The following is a 9,603-nucleotide window of genomic DNA, read 5'->3' as shown; positions in this document are numbered from 1 at the left end:
AGCGGAAGGCAGACACTTAACGACTGAACCACCCAGGTGCCCCTGTGTTCTATTTATTATATGCTGGAGGTGAGCCATAAACCCGTGTATCTTGAAATAAAGTTGGATTGCATCTACTTTTTTTCAGTTAGCTGAAATTTTCTTTTGCCCTACTGTAATCCCACATTTGATAGTTGTTCTGTTGTTACAGAACCCAAAGTTCAGGTGCGTGACTCAAAAGGCCAATACCCAAGAGACAAGAGATGTGTTTTTTTCCACACCCAGAGTGGAATGCAACATGAGGCTTGAATCAAGGCGCTGGGATCAAAACCTGAGCTAAGATCAAGAATCTGAGGCTTAACTCACTGAGCTACCCAGGTGCTCCCCAAGAGATGACTATTGATTGGAAAGGCATTTGAACTTTATTCAGGAGCTTGGGCACCTGGAGAGAAGGCAGACTCTGATGACACTAGCTACAGATGTTAATCTCGGTGCTTGGAATTTGTATAAGGGGGTCTGGTTCCTTATGCCCCAGGGGTTGTGCAAGGGGGTCTGGTTACTTAGTACCTGGGGGTTACACAATGGGGTGTGGTTTCTGTTTTGTGAGGTGCAGAGGTACTCTGTTGTTTCTAGGAAAGAATGCATGATCTATAGATATTCAAAGACAGGATAGTTAATCAATCACGAAGGCTGAGGGTGCTTGCTATAGTTTAAAGACTACTAGGTTGGCTGGAGGGGCCAAGGCGGCTTCACTATGTGTGTGTTGAAGTGGAATAAACAGTATTTCTTTTTTTTTTTAATTTTTATTTTTTTATTGTTATGTTAATCACCATATATTACATCATTAGTTTTTGGTGCAGTGTTCCATGATTCATTGTTTGTTCATAACACCCAGTGCTCCATGCAGAACGTGCCCTCCTCAATACCCATCACCAGGCTAACCCATCCCCCTACCCCCCTCCCCTCTAGAACCCTCAGTTTGTTTTTCAGAGTCCATCATCTCTCATGGTTCGTCTCCCCCTCTGACATACTGCCCTTTTCTTCCTCTCCTGTTATCTTCTTCTTTTTCTTTTTTCTTAAAATATGTTGCGTTATTTGTTTCAGAAGTACAGAACTGTGATTCAACAGTCTTGCACAATTCTAAACAGTATTTCTTAGGGACGCCTGGCTGGCTCAGTGGATAGAGCATGCAACTCTTGGTCTCAGGGTCATGACTTTGAGCCCCACATTGGGTGTAGAGCTTACTTAAGAAAAAACAAAACACATTGTTTATCAAAAGTGTAAGAAGAATCAGTACTTAAACACAAATATTTTATTGTAGAGAACTATCATAAGCTATTAAATAAAAGTATTTCAGCAGAGAAAAAAACTACTGAGTTTGTAATTGTTTCCAATTGTCAGAGGGAAAAATGTACCATATATGTCAATCCTAGGCTGCCAACATTCCCCTGAAAGGAAACCAAGTTTCAAAATCTTTCACAGGTTTCAAATTTCTCACTTGTCTCAAAATCTTTCACAGGATATCCTGACAATCTGGTGAGATATTGGCATGTTAATTATCTTTAAAATAATCAACTCTCCTCAAACAATGAAAACATATGAAGAAGATACAAAAGCATGAAAACAGTTGGAGAATATAATGCAAACTGATGGAGAAGTGGTCCCAGTTCTTTTTTTAAACATTTATTATTGAAGTTGAGTGGACGCACAATGTTATATTAGTTTCAGGTGTACAGCATAGTGATTTGACAATTCTATATGTTGCTCAGTGCTCACCATGTTAAATTTAGTCACCATAAAATGTTAATTATAGTATTATTGACTATATTTCCCATATTGACTGATTTGTTTTATAACTGGAAGTTTGTACCTGTTAATACCCTTCACCTATTTCACCCATCCCCCCACCATTTCTCTCTGGCAAGCACCTTTTTGTTCTCTGTATTTAAGAGTTTGTTTTTTGTTTATTTCATTTTTTAGACTCCACGTATAAATGAAATCCTATGGTATTTGTCTTTCTCTGTCTGACTTCACTTCACTTTACATAATGCCCAGTCCTGATTCTTTCTTTATTTTTGTTTTAGTAACCTCTATATCCAACAAGGAGCTCAAACTCACAACCCCAAGTTCAAGAGTTGCATGCTCCACTGACTGAGCCAGCCAGGCACCCCAATCCTGATTCCTTTTTTTTTTTAAAGATTATTTATTTATTTATTTGCAGAGAGAGAGAGAGAGAGAGAGAGAGAGAGAGATCACAAGCAGGCGGACAGGCAGGCAGAGGGAGAGGGAGAAGCAGGCCCCCCGCGGAGCAGGGAGCCCAGGCAGGGCTCAATCCCAGGACCCTGGGATCATGACCTGAGCCGAAGACAGATTTTTAACCGACTGAGCCACCCAGGCGCCCCTCCAAACCTGATTCTTTTTTTTTTTTTTTAAAGATTTTATTTACTTATTTGACAGAGAGAGACACAGTGAGAGAGGGAACACAAGCAGGGGGAGTAGAAGAGGGAGAAACAGGCTTCCTGTAGAGCAGGGAGCCGGATGCGGAGTTCGATCTCAGGACACTGGGATCATGACTTGAGCCGAAGGCAGACGCTTAATGACTGAGCCACCCAGGCTCCCCCAATCCTGATTCTTAATAGCAAAAATCTTCCCCATCTGACAACTGATACTGAAGCCACACCCTAATACTTTTAAAACTTCAGTGTTCATAGGAATCTCCAGAGAAGATGTTATAAGATATATTTGAATTTGACAAGTACTGATGTCCATAGGGTTTTCAATATGGTCATCTAGGACAGTATATCTCAAAATCCCTGATGCCAGCCACATAATGCAATTCCATCAGAATCTCTGGAATATTTTTTGAAGCTCCCCAGGTAATTCTAAAGTGCTTCCTGGTTTAAGAAATAACACCTAGGGTGTCTTGAGGCAGATTCAGTGATGGACTGAGCTTGTTTCTTCTCCAGATCGCTCGAGTACAACCTTTGGTCTGCAGGAAACCAGAGCATCCTTCTCAGTGTGATCATGTAAGGTCCACAGAGAAACGTGAAAGCTGGGGAGCCTGGCTGGCTGAGTCAGGACTGCATGCAACTCTTGATCTTGAGGTCATGGGTTCAAGCCCCAAACTGGGTGTAGGGGTTACTTATTAAAAAAAACTGAAAGCTTGTTCTATTGTGGTTCCTTATGTCTGCATCAAGAGCTGTAGACAATTTAGAGAATAGGGAATTCTGAGTGCTGGTTTAAGGGAGTCCACCTCTCCACCTCCAGGTAAGAGGGCATCTTTGGGGATTACCTCTTGTTGAAATGACTCGGCAAAACCTCAGAGCATGCGCTCTATTACTGCCTCGAGCATACATTATACATTTGCTTTGTTAACAAAAACCTGGAGGGTATTATGCTAAGTGAAATGTCAGTCAGAAAGACAATTATCATATAGTTTCACTCATATAGGGAATATAAGACATAGCACAGAGGATCATAGGGGAAGGGAGGGAAAATAGAAGGGAGGAAATAGAATGGGAAGTCATCAGAGAGGGAGAAAAGTCTTAACTTCTTAACTTAACATGAGACAAGTCTTAACTATAGGAAACCGGCTGAGGGTTGCTGGAGGGGAGGTGGGTGGGGGGATGGGGTAACTGGGGGATGGGCATTAAGGAGGGCATGTGAGGTGATGAGCACTGGGTGTTATACACAACTAATGAATCATTGAACCCTACCTCAAAAAGTAATGATGTACTATATGTTGGCTAATTGAATTTAAATTAAAAAAACCTGGAGCATCATAAAACAAAACAGAACAATAAAATGAAAACAAAACAAAACAAAAGGAGCATTCCAAACATAAAGATAAGAAAAAGGAAAAGCCTCCCTGGTTCCTGTAAGATTAAAGTCTTGCAGCCTTGCAGATACGAAAAGTAGAAGATAAAGTCCATAACTTTCTGGAATGTCTTTTGTCATGATGATTTGTAACTCTTCATGTACAAAAAAGCATATAGCCCGGCACTAAATGTTCCTTCCCTGGAGCATTCTCTGCTTTGTGAAGATTGTGTATCCCGGGGAACTGTCCTAACTTGAGCTCAGATAGAACTCTTTTCCTTTTCCTTTAAAAAAAAAAAAAAAAGTTCATTTTGCATCAACACCAGAAAGGTAGGAAGAGGGAAACAAGATTGTTTCCAAAACTTGTAGGTTTGGTGACTTGGTTTTTTTTCTTTCCAAAATGCTATCTTTCAGAAAGTTTGATTTCTTTCCAGTTTTTCTGTCCCCCAAAAGTCCCATTTCAGGTCCAGCTTCCTAATTTTTCTCATTTCGGGTAATCAGATGTAACACAGTTATGGCTTCAACATCTCTGAGTATTCTCTCCTGTGATATCATGATTTATACAAAATATATATTTGGTCATTCAAATAATCCAAATTTATTTCAGATATATTGGGTTTTCATCTGCAGTTCCTAAAAATGCTTCACAGCCATAGAAGTGAAACAAGAGGCTCATTAATAACGAAGGTGACCTGGGGCGCCTGGGTGGCTCAGTCGTTAAGCGTCTGCCTTCAGCTCAGGTCATGGTCCCAGGGTCCTGGGATCGAGCCCTCCCTGCTCTGCAGGAACCCTGCTTCTCCCTCTGCCACTCCCCCTGCTTGTGTTCCTTCTCTCGCTGTGTCTCTCTCGGTCAAATGAGTAAAATCTTTTAAAAACAAACTAACAATAATGAAGGTGACTTTTGGGCTTCACCCAAGGGCAGGGGCTAGTTGCATGGGAGGATCAACCTGTGATTAGAGGATTGGAAATTTTAGTCCCACCCCCTGACCTCTGGGGAGGAGAGAGAGGCTGGAGGTGGAATCAGCCAGTGGCTGATGTCTTAGTCAATCATGACTATATAATGAAGCCTCCAAAAAAATCCGAGAGCCCAGTTTCTGGAAAGCTTGCTGGCGTGGAGAACCTCAATACCACCGTGTACCAGAGAACAATAGCTCCTATGTTTGATATCTTTCCCTAGGTATCTCTTCATCTGGCTGTTGATTCATGTCCGTTAAAAAAAAAAAAAAAGGTAAGTAAGTGTTTCCCTGAGTTCTGTGAGTCATTCTAGCAAATTAATGAACCTAAGGAGGAAGTTGTTGGCACCCCCAATCTGTAGCCAGTCAGTGAGAAGCTGAGGTGGAAGTGGTGGCTAGCATCAAGTGAGGGGTGGGGGGATGTGGGAGGAAATGGGCGTTGGAGTGGGAGATGGGTCAGGGAGGCCATCCTGTAGGACCAAACCCGCAACCTCTGCAATCTGATGCTGTCGGTGGGTAGACAGGTAGATAGTGTCAGAATCACTTGGTGTTGTATGGGGGAACGCCCCACCCTGCCATGTTGGGCCCACAAACCCTAACAGATAACCCTAATGAATACATTCTCAATGAGAAATAATCCAACAGTTTGACAATATTTGGAATATAAAAGTATCAAAATTTGTTTTATTTATTTGTTTATTTTTTATTTATTTAGATTATTTATTGAGCACGTGCAAGCAGGGGGAGGGGCAGAGGGAGACAGAGAGAATCTCAAGCAGACTCCATACTGAATGCAGAGCCTGACTCGGGGCTCCATCCCAGGATCCTGGGACTACAACCTGAGCCAAAGGCAGACACCTAACTGCCTGAGCCATCCAGGAACCCCACATTCTATATCTTTTTAACCGATTAAATAAGTAGAATGTGTGTGTGTGCGTGTGTGTGTATGCACATGTATATATAATGGGCTTTATGATTAAAGCAGTTCATTATGTAATTAGTATTATATTTTATTTAATTTTTAATTTTCCAGTGTTTTGATCGATGGAATACATGAGCACGTGCATATATATTGCTTAGTGGTCTAGTATATGTGCTGCCGAAGCGAGCACTTGCTTAGTGGTCTAATATGTGGTGAATATTTTTAAGTATCTCACAAGAAGTAAAAATACGTTTCTCTGTTTTTCTTGCATAAGATTTAATATATGTTAGGTCAGACTCATTCTTTTGTTTTTCCATTATTGAATCTTTAATACTTTGTACCAGCTTCATAATGTGAATATGGATAGAGCCTTATTAATATGCCTCTGAAAATTGAGGAAATATGGCATTTTACTCCTTTGAGAATGACAGACCAAAAACTCCATCTCCATGTAAACAATACGACTTCATGACTCAGCCCTGCAAATGGATATTCCTGCAGTGCTTCAAGAGTCATGGAAGACTCCACCATCGCCACATTCCTCACCTGTTTCCTGCCATTGTGTCCAATTGGCACACGTGCACATAATATGCAAAATCTACCTGGGTGCTTGGGTGGCTCAGTTGGTTGGGTGGCTGACTCAGGGTTTCAGCTCAGGTTATGATCTCAGTGTCCTGTGATCTACCCCTGCGTCGCGCTCCATGCTCAGCTCAGCGTGGAGTCTGCTTGAGGATTCTCTCTCTCCCTCTGCCCCCCCTCTTCAAATCAATCAATCAATCAATCTTAAAAAAATATATTTATTTAAAGTATTGCATCTCTTTTCAGGGCTCCATAGCTCATTTCCTTTCTTTTTGGGATTGAATAGAATCTGTCTGCATGGACCACAGTTACTTATTTCTTCACCTCCTGAGGGATATCTCGGTTGCTTACAAGTTTTGGCAACTATGAATAAAGCTGCTATAGGGCACCTGGGTGGCTCAGTCGTTAAGCGTCTGCCTTCGGCTCAGGTCATGATCCCAGGGTCCTGGGATCGAGCCCCGCATCGGGCTCCCTGCTCCACAGGAAGCCTGCTACTCCCTCTGCTTGTGTTCCCTCTCTCGCTGTGTCTCTCTCTGTCAAATAAATAAATAAAATCTTAAAAAAAAAAAAGCTGCTATGAACACTTGCATGCAGAACTTGTGTGGACATAAGTGTCCAAATCATTTGGATAAATACCTAGGAGTGAGATTTCTGGATCATATGAGAGGCCATTTAATTTTATAGGAAACCCTCATCTGTCTTCCAAAGTGGCTATCACATTTTGCATTTCTCATCAACAGTGAATGAAAGTTCCTGCTATTCCACCTCCATGCTAGCGTTCGGTGGTGTCGTTTTCAGAGTATACCTCTCAAATGTACATGTAATGTATCTTGCTGTTTGAATTTGCAATTCTCTAAGGATGGATTATCACGAGCATCTATTCATACACTTTTTTTGCTATGTGTGTGTCTTCTTGGTAAGGTGTCTGTATAGATCTTTTGCCCATTTAAAATATCAAGTTGTTTGTTTTCTTGTTGTTGAATTTTAACAGTTCTTTGTATATTTTGGATCATGGTCCTTTGCCAGATATGTCTTGTTTTCTCCCAGTATCTGGCCTGTCTTCTAATTTCCTTGACAGTGTCTTTTGTAGAGCAGAAGTTTGTAATTTTAATGAAGTCTGACTTGGCAATTATTTTTTTTCATGGATTATGCCTTTGGTATTATATCTAGACAGTAACAGAACCCAAGGTCATCTAGATTTTCTCCTGTTACCTTCTGGGGGTTTTATAGTTTTGTGTTTTACATTGAAGTCTGTGATCTATTTTGAGTTAATCTTTGTGAAGAATGTAAGGTCTGTATTTAGGGCGCCTGGGTGGCTCAGTTGGTTGAGCGACTGCCTTCGGCTCAGGTCATGATCCCGGAGTCCCGGGATCGAGTCCCGCATTGGGCTCCCTGCTCGGCGGGGAGTCTGCTTCTCCCTCTGACCCTCTCCCCTCTCATGCTGTTTCTCTCTCTCTCTCTCAAATAAATAAATAAATAAAATCTTTAAAAAATAGAATGTAAGGTCTGTATTTAAATTTATTTTATTTTTTTTGCTTGGGTGCTTGGGTATGGATGCCCACTTGTTCCAGTGCCATTTGCTGAAAAGACTCTCCTCCTTTTTTTTTAAAAGATTTTATTTATTTGTCAGAGAGAATGAGAGCGAGTGAGCACAAACAGGGGGAGCGGCAGGCAGAGGGAGAAGCAGGCTCCCCGCTGAGCAGGGAGCCCGATGAGGGGCTCCACCCCAGGACCCTGGGATCACGACCTGAGCTGAAGGCAGATTCTTTACTGACTGAGCCCCCCAGGCGCCCCAGACTATCCCTTTCCTGTTGAATTGCCTCACTCCTGTGTGAGAGCCACCAAATACAGTTGGTTGTATTTGTGTGAGTCTATTTCTGGGTATCTTTGTTCTGTTCTATTTAGCTACCTGCCCATCATTTTACAGATGACACATTGTCTTAGTTAATGTAGCTTTATATTAAGTCTTGACATTGGGATGTGTCATTCCTCTGACTTTTTCTTCTACTTTGACATTGGGCCGGCTTTCCTGGGTCTGATGCCTCCATCTATAGCCTTTAGAATCAGTTCATTGATACCTACAAGTAATTTCCGGGGATTTTGATTGGGATTTCCTTGAATCTACAGTACGTTTGGGAAGACCTGACATCTTAGCAGTATTGAGTCTTTTTATCCGTGAACATAGATATAAGCTGCGCTTGATCATGCTGTAATATTTTATGGCAATATTTGCAAATAGTATTTCATAATTTTGGGTCCCTAGGCATATATGAGATTTGTGAAATATTTGTGATTATCTTTGTAAGATTTCTGAAAATTATTAGGAAGTATCATCCTTCAATATTTTTGGATCACCTGAGTAGCTGTGGTTCATCTAAATATCTAAGAGTAGTGGGGTGCTGTTGATAAGACTGTACGACTGCGTACTGTGTTTGTGAGGAAACTCTTCTATAAATATTGCCATTTATCCTATAGACATTGCTCAGCTTAGAATTTGTATCTCTTTTTGGGTCAATATTGATAAAATATATATTCCTAGAAATACCTACATCAACTAGACTTTTCAGAGCATTGCACTGAGTCTTGTGAAGCATCTCTAGTTAATCACATGTCCTTTGTATTGCTCTTCTCTTCCTGAGGAATCCTTGTCAGGCCCTCTGGGGTCCTGGTCCTTGGATCATGGACCTTCCTTATTTTGCAGTTCTTCGGCTGGGCAGAAACAGACAATTATTTTGAGGGACGGGCAGTGAACTTCTTAGGGAAGCACAGGGTCCAATGAAGTACATGGGAATCTGTGTCAGGTCGGAACATTTCCTGCTTCTGCCACCTGAGACCCTGTCTGCCTCCAGCCGTTGTGGGAAAAAGGAAGTTTCTCCCATACAGTAAACTTGTTTCTTTGCAGAGCCTTGCTAGGAACTTAAAATTGTTTCTGGGAATTGAATCTGGGAGAAAGTTTTTATTTTTTTATTTTATTTTTTTTTAAAGATTTTATTTATTTATTTGAGAGAGAGAGAGAATGAGAGACAGAGAGCACGAGAGTGAAGAGGGTCAGAGGGAGAAGCAGACTCCCTGCTGAGCAGGGAGCCCGATGCGGGACTCGATCCCAGGACTCCAGGATCATGACCTGAGCCGAAGGCAGTCGCTTAACCAACTGAGCCACCCAGGCGCCCCTGGGAGAAAGTTTTTAAAAAGTAGTCTCAATTGCCTCATTCTGTAGTGTCAATTATCTGTGAAGTGATAATTGTAGTTCTGTGGGGAGGTGAGGTCACAGAACCACAAACCCATATTTTAACTCTGGCTGCCTCCCTTTTGCACGCAAGTGGGGGTAACATGACTGTCCCACTGAGCCCACAT

Source organism: Eumetopias jubatus, unplaced genomic scaffold (genome assembly GCF_037043125.1).
Source record: "Eumetopias jubatus isolate StellerSeaLion01/CBP00866 unplaced genomic scaffold, mEumJub1_p1.0 scaffold_10, whole genome shotgun sequence".
NCBI classification, from domain to species: Eukaryota; Metazoa; Chordata; class Mammalia; order Carnivora; family Otariidae; genus Eumetopias; species Eumetopias jubatus.
Note: the sequence above shows the minus strand (reverse complement) of the source record.